We start from the raw sequence: 13,090 nt of genomic DNA, 5'->3' as shown, positions 1-13,090 counted from the left end.
TTATACTCAAGTATATGGTAACTGGTAGCTTCATAAAGGAATAATTTGCAAGGGCGTTGATGTGGGTAAGATTCCATTTCTTCGTCCTGCAAACAGTGGAACCGTTATCGCTCTAGACAGAGGGCCACAATAATGGAGCTGTCCTCAGACTAGAGTTAGTAATTCCAGGTTGTAGGTGCATTACTGCAAGGGGATAAAGTTGTAAGGATGTCCCCTAATCAAGATGATCTGTCATGACGGACTCAGAGGAGGAAAGTCCTACTACACTCAGTTTTCCTCTTCTCAACCACTCTGATAGTTAATTTATTATCCCCATACCCCTATTATCAAAACCAGTGGGAAACTGGAGGAGACTGGGGACTCATTGTCATCATTATAAGTTAGTACGCCAGGACACAGAGCGGGCAGGTAGGAGAAGAGAGTGAATTCTGACACAGCAGATATTACATATCCAGGACAGAGGTGTTGGTGACTGTGACAAACTTCCTGTCCCGAATGGTATCTTCTAAATGTGATCTTTTCCTCTCAGATTCACAGGCTGATCTTATACTAAGTGAGCAAGAGGGCTTGGTCATATGGAACCAAGCCCTTCAATACGGAGCTTGTACTGCTGAACTGCGTTCAGTAAACACATTGTTAACTCACCTTGGGATATGTAGATATGCTAATATGTAATTGGCTCTGCAAAATGCTAATTAGTAAACTAGAATTAAAATAATTTAAACACACCAAGAAACAGCCATCCAATGAGGAGGACATGAGGGTTTCTCTTTTTGGTGATAATGTGATGGTTCTTGATGGTATTGGTGCCGACGTTGGTGTATGAGAACATTGCACATCAATAAATCACTGGGTAGGCTCCTATTCTACATATAAGGGATCACTTAGAGAGGTCAAGTCACTTGTGTAAGGACACAGTTTGGATGTGTCTTTTACAAGCTCTTGTGTTGTAAGCTGGACTAAATTCAAGTGATAAATGTATTTAGAAACAGAACCTTTGGGAGGTGATTGTGTTTAGATGAAATCACAAGGGTAGAGGTATCTAGGACAGATTAGTCACTTTATAAGAAGACAGAAGGGTTATTTGTACACTCATTCTGAGTTAACCTGTGAGAACTTCTGCACCTTTGCAGCAAGAACACTTGAAGCCATACAAATACAAAGGCCATGTACTTGAGCTTCCCAGCCCCCTGAACTTTGAGTGATAGAAGCTTCCATTCTTTGTTCGTTTCTTGCTTTCAGGTATTCTGTTATGGGAACAGAAAACAGTCTAAGGGAAAATATAGTCAATAATTGATGGAGGCAGAATTTCCAGTTTCAAATGTGATTATTTGATAAATTAAATGTAGAAGAGGAAGTCTCCCACAGAGCAAGTAAATGTTTGTTCTTACTGGACCTTCTTTATGAAATGCAGTCACTAGTAGAGCCAATCTCATAATTAATGGTTAATACATACTAAGTACTTGAAATAGGCAGTGATAAAATAAATAAAGAAAGTAGTTTAACAAGTGATTAAAAAACATGGATAGCTGGGATTTCCATTCAGTCTTGGCCTTCTCATCTGAAAAATAGGATAGTGGAAGTAAATTAACCTCATAGGTAGATTAATCACCACATTTGTGAAGCTCATAGAAAAGCACGTTAAATCAAGACACCCATTTCCCCCCTGGCTAAATGCTTAAAGCATACTGATTTTGTCTATCTTCTCTCCTTAACTACTCTTCATTAAACTTCTGCAAACCTATTTCTTACTCCTGAATGATGTACACAGTCCTTAAGATTACAGGAGATTGCAAACCTAAGCACTTAGGTTCCATAGATAACATCACAGCTACTGTGGTTTATGCTTCCCCCCTTTTGATCCATGCTTTCTACCCCCATGAGTTTGTCCTATTGAAGACTCAAACTTGAATTCTCCCATATTTGCCCATTGGCCAAAGGCTGCTCTCTTACTTGAAGTTACATCCTTCTCTAAGGGAAGCCCACATCTAAAGAGTCCAAATGGAAACAGGAAGGTCTTCAAGGCCTTGCTTCAAGCCAGTGCATCTCTGAAGAGTCATTCAGTTTCAGAATTTTTCACAAGATCAGCTGGGGCCTCGCCTATAAATGTTTGACAGTTCAGCCTCTTGTGCTCAGTAGTATGCCACATACTCCCTCACAGGTGTTTTGTTACGAAAACACCCCAGGAAATTCTCTACTCAAATCTTCATGTCAAATTTTGATAGACCAGGAGCCTGACCTATGGCCCGTGAAAAGCGGGAGCAGGAATTCTCTAGGAAATATATTCTCAAGTGGGATTTTGGAACAGTATCTCCAATCACAGAGTGTGAACACTTCCCCATTTAATGGTGGTAGATGGCCCATCGACAATCTCTGGCATGAAGTAGCATAGCAACTGATGAATTTTTCTCTGACATTAAATTTGGGAAAGGCACATATGGATGACTATAACCGACTGAGTATAATATCTCAAACTTTGAGATTTTCATGTAGTAGTTAGAGAGGGAATGGACTCAGGTAGTTCTTGCTAGGATCTATTCAATTATTACACAAAAGACAATGATAGGCTAAAGGTGGTTGTTTTCCTATACAGGCCTATGTGTGAAAGCCAGAAAGCACATGATAACCCAGAAAGATATCTATGCCCTTTATAATTAGAAATCAGAAAATCAAGATGATCTGGGACTTGATTCTAAATTATAAAGTTAGCCAATATAAAAGACAAACTAAATAAATAGTCAGTTCTCAAAAGTTAAAATACAAACAGCCAATAAAAGTGTTCAATATCTTAAAGGTTAGGGAAATGTGAATCAAAACCATACTGAGCTTCACCTGAATAACAGTCAGAATGGTGGCCATTAAGAGAATAAATAACAACAAAGATATGGGGCTGTGGAGGATGAGGAAAGAAATCCATATTCCCTACTGATGAAGATGTGACTCATACAATCACTATAGAAGGCAGTCTGATGGTTACTCAAAAATCTAAAAATTACACTTCTATAGCCTTCAATTCTACTAGTTCTGGAAAGTACATCCAAAGGAATCTAAGTAAATACTAGCTCACCCATGTTTGTGACACTGTTCTTAATGATCAAAGAATGGTATCAGCTTAGGTGTCTATCAACATACAAATGAATAAAGAAAGTGTGATATGTATGTATGTATACACACATGCATATAAATGCAACAATGAAGTTTTAGTCAGCCATAAAGAAAAAATTTACATTATTTTCAGGAAAACTATATGCAACTGGAGATTCTATTAAGTGAAATAAACCAGTATCAGAGAAAACAGGCACATTTTTCTCCTTTGTGGATCCAAGATTATACACACACATATATGTGTTTATACATATGTAACATGCATGTAAACTATATACAATCTTTATGAATGTGGCATTAAAATTGAAGTGGGGCCAGCTGGAAGAAGGAGACGAGGGAGAGGGGGAAAGGGAAGGTTTAGGGTAAGTGTTGTCAGAATACATGATATACTTAGATGAAGATGTTTCTGTGAAACCCATTACCATAAATGACCAATATGTGCCAACTAGAAATGGAGGTGAAGAAAGGGATAAAAGACTAATAGAGTGTCACAAAGGATCAGAGTCTACTCTCTGGTGGATTTTCTGCAGCAAAGTTAAAACCCAGAATACAAAAAATGAGACCTGGAGATTCAACCTGGTAACAAAACACTAGAAAAGTTTCTGTCTGTGCACTTCCACCTGAATCCTCTGGGCCTGTGCAGTCTGCACCTACCTATAACAGATCACATTCCATAGTTTTTACAGAAGATGTAGAAGTGCTTGTCTCAGATGACAGCACATAACCTTCTTCACTATCTTCCCTTCAACCCTCCTGGTAGGCAGGTCAGTGGACCAATGATGAGGGTCAAGTTACAACATAACCCAGCGGAAGACAAGCTTTTGTAACTAAGTAAGGGAAGAAACTATACCTGTAAGGAGCTGCAGGGTTTAGATCACATATACCAGCAGGAGCTAAGAAGGAATGGCTCCTGTGGGTATTGGATTGGGAACCTACCCGTAGAGGAGGGATGCAATGGAATAGAAGAGAAGTTTATTGAAGTGGAATAATTCTATGATACAGGGTTTAATTGAAAAGAACCCAAGAAGATGATCATAACATGACATTCAAATTGCTCTTAAAGCTTGGAGAAAGTGATGCTCCACATTCAGCTGAGAACCTAGAAGTGCTCTGGCAAACTCTGTACTGAGGAATTACAACATACTAAAGAGTGGGAATGCTGGAGTACAAATACTATAGTAGTCTTGAGAAAGTATCAGTTAACTATATTTTATATAAGAGTTTAAAGGATGCTCACAGTTACCACAGTGATATAGAATTTATTGACAGAAGATGCCACAGTATTGTCAGATGGCTTAGAGACAGCTGGATTTGAGGATACAAAGGGCAATGTTATTAAATTGTATTTAATAGGACTTACAGGAGTCTGATATACATGCAAGGTTGTAGCATCTGCCTATCAGAGTGAGATAGGACCACTTACAGTAATATACAGCAAGAGTGGAAGGGCAGCAAGGGAGACTGTTCCTTAAAAAGCTAAGGTGATGGTTAATGTAGTACAGAATCCTGAGGAGTAAGGTAGATGGACATCCAATGACAAAATTTCTTAAAGAAATTGATAGTGGATGATTAGGATTCTGAAGACAGCTGAAAACCCCCCACACTAGCTTCCTGATCTATGTGTAAGTTCATTCAAATGAGTAGGACAAATTGGAAATCTCAGACTACGCCTGTACCTCAGAGGACAGTCACAGGCAGTAGTCCTCCTCATGTCCTAAGATGGTCTATAGAATTAAAACCAAATGGCTGAGTTCAAAAGGAGATAAGTCCAAGGTCAGCTCAAGTAGGAACATTGATTATAGTTTTAGTCACTTGTCAAATTGACCTATAGACATTGGCTTGAGAAACCATAAACCAAATGGTATTAACTAAATATTTTGTGGGCCCCTTCATTTTTATGATTTCATGGTATTAAAATGGTGTCTAGGTTGTTCATGGGCTAGGTTATAAGTGAGTCATTGGTGAATTTTGGCTCACAGGGGCCCACTGGACCCAGGAAGACATCCAATGGTCATTTCTTTGCTCCCTGAATGTAAACTTAGAATGAATACCTCAAGATAATAGGAAGAACCCCCATTAGTACTAGAGACTATGTGAGAAGAACCTTTATATTAATGACAATTACTCAGAGGACTTTGAATGTCTAGAAAAGTAAGTAAAAATAATGATACACACTTGTAGATTTATCAACATCTGAGGCAATCTTAAAGCTCCAATCAATGTAGAGATATTGGTCACCATCACAGGTTGAGCTAATTTACTATACATACTGGAAATTACAAAACTCAATGACACTGGAGGATGATAGTCAACTTCCATACACCCAACCAGGTAGTGCTGTCAATCACATCCGTTATATCAGGCATGGAAAACTTCTGAGGAGTATGTCCTCAGTTGCATGGTATAATCCTGCTGACTTGGCAAATAGTCTCTTCTGTGACCTGGTGAAGAAGAAGGCCAGACACTTACAATCATTTGATCAACAATATATATTTAATCAGTTTGTCACAAGATGGCTTTTGCTCTCTCATTGTCAATTACAATTGTCTAAGGAAAAACATTCCCGTTCAAATATTTTATCAAGCATCACATTGCTATGTAAGACTAGACTAGTTATGGTAACTACCTGTTATTTGCACCATGTGAGATATTAAACAAGAAGATTCAGGATACTGTGAGATCAATTACATTCTAGAGGTCATATGCTCTGGTACAGGCCAAGGCGTCAAGTGTAATGATGAGAAAATGTCACATCACCAAGACAATATCCAATAGATCATACTAGTTCTGAGGGCAGTGAAGTTCATATTGGAGCATGCTGCCTTGACCCATCGACAGGGAGGCGGATATCTTTAGAAGTGCTATGAAAGGTTATGAAGGAAATTGAAGGTGCTTCTTAGGTTGTACAACACAGAATATTCTGTGGTATGAGAAGTGACCGTGTAATTAAAATTAAAAGGCCATGGAGTTTGTGGATCATGGTGGTCTCAGTTCTCAAACTCATTGAGCTAGAATAAGGTCAATAGAGGCCCGGTAGTAACCTGCCATAAGATGAAATCCGTGCATATGGGATAGATTAAAACATGGTTGGGAGGCATGGATAAGATGCTAGGTGTATGTCCAGGCCATCTTGCCATCTACCAATGCTCTAGCTTTTCTACTTTAGCTCCTACCTACATGGGGAGAGGCCCTGGCCCCAGCTGACAGGAAAGAAGTCTGAAATTAGTTCTCTGATGTGTTGGTTTGATTCATGAGCTTAAGAGACAAATGATTTGAATCTTCCTAAAGCCACATTCATGGACATCACTGAAGGAATATGTTGGGAGGATTTTTTCCCAGTAGTAAGAGCTTTTATGGGTGCACCTGGCATCTCTATACGGTGCTATGGTTTAGATATTGTTCTTAATCCCAATACTTGTGTTTTAGAAATTTGTCCCCTGTGTGATATGGAAAGATCTTTTTGAGATGGAATTTAATGAGAAGTCCTCAGGCCATTTGAAGGATGTACCTTTAGAAGACACTGAGGATCTTCAGACTCTTGGAATTCCTATTTTAAGATGTTTTCTCTCCTTGGCACATTGACTTCCACTACTGCCACTCACCATGAGGTGGTATAATCAAGAGGCTATTTCTAGATGCTGGGCATTTCTGTTTGAGCAGTCAGCTTCTAAAATTGTGAGTTAAACTGAATATATACTTTTTTTAAAAAAATAAAGTTTCCTTGCCCCAGGAACTCCATTATGGTGATGAAAAACTTAGCAATGCATGTTGAAAGACATGTAACATGATATAGAAATCAACATAGATTTGTGAGTAGTGACAGATGGTGGAATTTGCTAAGAACTTAGAAGAATATTAGAAACAGGAAGTAAGAAAAATCTAAAAGCCTTTTTAATCACATTTTATTTTCCACTGGAGACCACCCTTCAAGGGCTGACTAAAACAACTGATGTCAGCCAAAGTGTCTTTGACTATATCACTGTTACAGTGGTAAGTTTACAAACAAAGATTTTATAATAGAAAGGCAGGAAAGGTTTGTATGGACCCAAGAACATGGGCTCTGACTTACCAATGATGATTCAGGTATTTGCTACTGCTGAGTTTCTGTCTTACCAAATATGGCCAACTTGAGGTTCTGATGAATACTACCCTTCTGAGTGAACCAACCATGTGTGTATCTTTTGTTTTGTATAACTCCAGTTATAGTAATTGCCTTTCATGATGGCATGGCATGGTCCTCACTGTATGATACCTTACAGAACACTTTATCACTGAAATAGGATGCCTTGCGATATTGCCTTAGGTAGAGAGCTCACTTAAGTAACAGTAGGTGTGATGATAATCAAAAGACCATAGGTCCTGTTGTTTCTATCATTTACTCTACCAATCAGAAGCCGTCAGCTTGCTAACTAATCAGGGTGACATTTTAGAAGTATAGATGTGGGTATGATATCTACAGGGTACATAGATTGAGACATATGTTCTAATTTGCATGGTTTGTAAGTCTAACAGTTCTAATACTTGGGTCTAGTGGACCAAGTGTAGATGTGGAATTGCTTTTTCTTATTCACATTCCCCAGTGTCTCTTGGGGGGAATTTATATTTCATACTTTCACAACTCTTAACTCTTAATTCAGTTTAGAGGCAGAAGACATCCATCACCCGGGAAGAGCACAAGTCTTATTATACTGCTGACTGTGGATGTCACCAGATCGTTTTGAAATCCTTGGGCTGAGAAACCAACAGACAAGGAAACACATTAGAGTCCATTCAGAAAGAGTAAATGACCCAGGTCATTTTGAGACTACTTGGAGGCTCTAATCACAATCCTTATGGCTTTCTCCCACACAATTTTCATTATATTCTGACAAGCACTGTTGATGTAGCCTGAGAAATGTGATGGTGATGGTGGGGCTCCGATTCCCTAGAGATGAGGCCTGAGTCCCCATGAGGTAATTTCCTAAGAGCTACAAAGGAATGCTCAGAGGATACTGGGCTCTAAAATGGAAAGTGGAGAGAGTAAGTACTGGATGGATATTCGTAGCCATATACAAGGTAGAAGTTCTCCTGTGTCTCAATAAAGATCTTGAGAGTTTCTCCACGAAAGGAAAAATGTCACAAATAACTTTGGATGAGTTATTTCCTACCGAAGTGCATTCACATGAGGTAAATGGTTTAGGTGGCACGGTGTGGTCTTCAGTGGATCTGTGACCCACTTTTGGAGGACACGGCTACTTATATCTTCATCTGCCACAAGTGACTGATGCTGACCACTTGAAGCTCAGTTTTTTGGAGGTAACACTCTTAGAATACTGCTACTGCAGCCTAGTTCATACGCATGCACTCTCTGGGCATGGCTTGCATTCACAGACAGCTGACTCCTCTTCACTCTGGATGCTGCTCAGTTGCTAATTCAGTTTCTGAGCCTCCCCTGGCACTGGCTAAGGCTATTATCCCTGCACCACAGGTTAATTCTTCTTGTGTTCAATCTTGATCCCTCTCTAAGAAATTAATCCCAGTTAATTCCCTTTTTGCACATCTCTACCTCCAAGTGTTCTTCCCAAGATGCCAACTGCAACAGAAGAGTAGTTTCTAAAGCACAGATCAAGGCTTTGCACTCCTCAGGGCTGTTGAGGGGTTGAGTCTTGTTTGTTTCAGGCTTTGGGTAGTAGACCTCTTCTCTAACAATATTTCTGGGTTTTCAGCATACTCAGACTGCATTCCTGTAGCTCTCTCTGTTTTTGTCACACATCACATGCCCATGTAGAGATGTCTCTTTCAGTGGGCTGGCTTGATGACTCTGTCAGGTGTTGTTCAGCTACTTTGAGTTGACCTTTTTTTTTTTTTTTTTTTTTTTGTGGCCATTGACCTCTAGATGTTGTCAGAGGCAAATCAGATTCATTACTATGTGGCTATTTTACTGTCTACTCATTTCCTCTCGGAATCATCTAGCTCTTGAAGTAAGATTTTAAACCAGACAGTATCCCTGCTTAGTACACTGAGGTTGACTACCTTATCAGTACTGTTAGTCGGCAAGTCTTGATCCAAATGCTTTGGGCATGAGTCAGAGTCAGATGCTACCCACTGAGTCAAGTGTTGCCCTCTCCCTTCTCTTTAATAAGATAGTCACATTGTGTGTGTGGATTTATATGTAGGGTCTGGATCATGACCAAGTTAATTACATTAAGTGATCAACTGAAATAAAGTTCAGTCACTTGAAAGCCGTTGCAAAATGCCATATTCCTCTCTTACTGGATGTGATTCCACTCCGTCACAAAGTGTTCTTTCCTTTCTTTGGTGACCCTTAAATACTGTTGGGGGAACTGTATCACTGTTTTGTTAAACTTTCTGTCTCATCTAGGGCTGCCCAGCAAAGTCTACTTATGAGTATCCATGAAAGCTCAGTTGGGAATTCCCGCAGCACCTCAACGATGACTTGTTACTTATTGAGCTGTGTTCTTATGTACTCAGTACTGCCTGGAAAGTCACCCTGTTCAGCCGCCATGTACACTTGCAATCTCATTATCTGAGAAGAGGTTAGTTGTCAAAGTCTGCTAGCGAAAAGTAATCATGTTAAGGATGTAGGCACCAAAGAATTATTATCCCATGTAGTAAAAATAAACAAACAAATGCCATCTTTGATCCCAACGAGATTGTAGTTGGGCAACACTCATTATAGACTGAGTGCTCAAATAAAAATAGTTGAAAGTGAAGTAATGTACTGTCTTAGTTTTCCAGCAGGACTGTTTGCAAGTGACCTACTGAATTTGAGGAGAAGAGCTAAAGAATCATTATAAGTGCTTCTGTAGTGGAAGAAATGTAGTGAGTTTGGTTGTGGAAGCCAATAAGTATTTCTTTAGAGAGTTGTTTCTCAACCTGTGAGTCATGGCCTATTTTGGGGTCATATATCAGATATCCTTCACATCAGATATTTACATTATAATTAATAACATTAGCAAAATTAGTTATGAATTTACAGCAAAAATAATTTTAAGGTTGGGGTCGCTACTACGTGCAGAACTACATTAAAGGGTTGCAGCGTTAGGAAGGTTGAGAACCACTGCTTTAGAGTCTTGTAGATTCTCAGGCATCTCTGTGAAAAGTTTCACTAACAAATGTGTGGTGTCCAACTGTCTTCACAATCAAATTGCATCCAGGTCATTGGTTCAACCCTAAGGGCTCAGTGGGATACATAATGAACCTAGCATCTCTCAAGATTGCACTGAAAAAAGGTCTGGAAAGTCCATGTGATTTTTCACTTAGAGAAATCTTCATTTTCTTTTTTTTTCCTTTGTTCTAAGTTTTATTTCCATTAACATATAAATACTGTATCGCGTATTAAAATATTGTCCATTAATTCATATCACCTTCAAAGCAGGACTTATTCAAAATATAGTTTGTATATACATAGTATTTATTTCTTTTTTTAAAGATAATTTATTTTTTCTTAAATCGTAATTCATTCACACAGGGGTTATAAACACAGAAAGGCAGGATGTGGGGAAGGGAATGAGACTGGAGTGTGGGTGTTCAGGGGGAATACAGATATCTTTCAGAACCGGGTATCGGCTGGGTGAAGGTTCAGGGGACAAGTCACTATGACTCTGCCTATGACTCACTTGTCCTTATCTAAGTTGGTATTGTCTGCCAAGGCTACCTATTTACAAGGTCTATGACTACTCAGGCTTGTAAATTTCTACAAAAGCTGCCTGTTTACATTAGCTTATAGCCATTTGTTTCAATGTTTTTCCACTGAGACCCAAGACTTGGTGTTAGTATACATGTATGACAGGCCTATTGCTGATTTTAGGCTTATGGCTGATTTTAGGCCTTCAGTGGGTAAGCAGGGCTGCCCCTGACATCTCCTCCCTTCTCTAAGTATAGAAGGGCTGTGGCAATTCTAATCTTGCAAAGGCAGGGATAGAGGCCTGACCTCCAGTACTTGAAGGGGAAAATGAATCACCTGTGATGTCTGCTGTTAGAAGTTCTAATCCAGATGCTGGCCTCCGAACTTATACTACTCAGACCTTTGAAGGGCCACTGACAAGAATATCAAACAACTAGAGATTGACATCACTAATCAGAAGAAATCCCTCGTTTCGCTGTCTGAAGAGACCTCCTAAAATTGCAAAGATCCTTATTGGACTTGATTTACTCTATTACAATAGAAAAGGCTGTGTACGGCTCTTGACTGTGTACAGCCCTTAAAGAAGAATGTTGCCTTTACATAGACAAGACAAGGAGGGTTAAAGAGAGCATGAAATAGGTCAGTGAAGGCCTTGAGAAAAATGAAAGAGACAGATGAGAGAAAGAGACAGATGAATGCTGGTACAAGTATTGGTTTTCAGCCTCTCCAAGGTTGTCAACCCTATTTCCTCCCATCTTGGGACCATTATTTGGGTTCTTTTTGCTTATTTCTGCTGGTCCCTGGCCCTCAAATAGGCGGAATAACTCTGTGATACAACAGATAAATAATTTGGTAGCAAAACCTATTCAGATACATTATCATAAGTTAGCTATGGAGGACCACGAGACTCAAAATGAGGTTGTTACTTTATACAGGGGGTTTCCAAAACCCATCTCCACCCAACCTAAAAGGAGGGACTTCTGCCCCTAGACCAAGCAGAGAGGGGTCACCCAGAACCCCCTCTGACAGGCGATCTGAATTCTTGCTTAGGCTGTGAGGCTAAGCACTGCAAGGGAATATAAATAAAAGATAAAAATATCTATCTGGGTTCCCTGAGGGACAAGCCTGATTGCATAGGGGTTGATGTCAAAAGTATCCCCTCTCCAGGAAAAAGACATCGGGATGGGTATGGCCCTCATGCCTCACTGGAAATCTTCATTTTCATGATCACTCTAAAGGAAAAAAAAATCAGTTTGTCACATCACATCCAAATAAATCAATTCATTTGGCTGGTGGAAATAAACTCAAAGCAGATGTTGAAACTGACCTTACAAGATGGGTGATGGTTTGGCTGTTCTATAAAACACAACATTTACTTTCCATTCATTCATTCATTCATTCATTCATTCATTCATTCATTCATTCATTCATGTTTTGTCTTTAGAAAAGGTCTCACTGTGTAACTTTGACTGACCTGGAAAAGAGGCCAGGCTGGCCTTAAACTCACAGAACTCTGCCTACTGCTATCTCCAGAGTGCTTGGGCTAAAAGTGTGTGGCACCAAGTGAAGCGTTTTTAAAAAGTTATGTTTGTCGTTTGCCCTGAAAGTGTGAGTTTTTTGTGGTTTCCAAAAGAAGAAATGATGAATAAATAGTCTTCATTAATTCTACACATGAAAGATGCCTTGAGGGTCCTAAAAGATTTAAGAATTTTATATGCATTATTGCAACTGGATTTAATTATTTTTGTGTTTTAAATTTATTTTCCATAAGATCAAAACACAAAGTCTAAAATTACTTTCTTGTCACATTAATCACATTTTCATTTAAGGACACTCGTCCTAGCAGAATTCTTTCTTCTATTCTTTTGTACCTAGAATTATTATTTCTTTCTTCGTGTAAGGCGTCAGGTTTAAATAAGACTTCTTGGCTTTTTATAACCAGGTTCACAAACTAAAAGTCTCCTTTAAATGAACAAGAATCATTCATTGGTGTCATTAGATGTTTAAAAAATCAACTTATTCACATCAATTAAAATGGATAAAAATCAACTCATTCGCATCAATTTAAATGGAGACTCAGCCTGAGGAGTCCCTGCGGAGACAAAGGCTGTTAGGCTGTGTAAGTGACTCTAATTTGATTTAAACACAACTTGAGCTATTTCTTGTAAATGCCTCTGTTAAAGATAAACAGATTTAAGCTCAGCTGAGTAGCCAAGTGACTTATATAACTAGGGACTTCCTAATTGTAACCAAACACACATTTTTCTTGTTTTGCCTTTGTGTCTAAATCATAGAAGCTGCCTCCTTGTATCCCTTAACCACTTCCAGTTTGGAACTTTTCAATTTACAGTTTTTTTT

This window comes from Grammomys surdaster, unplaced genomic scaffold, assembly GCF_004785775.1.
Source record: "Grammomys surdaster isolate TR1022 unplaced genomic scaffold, NIH_TR_1.0 141, whole genome shotgun sequence".
Lineage (NCBI taxonomy): Eukaryota > Metazoa > Chordata > Mammalia > Rodentia > Muridae > Grammomys > Grammomys surdaster.
This window is presented reverse-complemented; position numbering follows the sequence as displayed.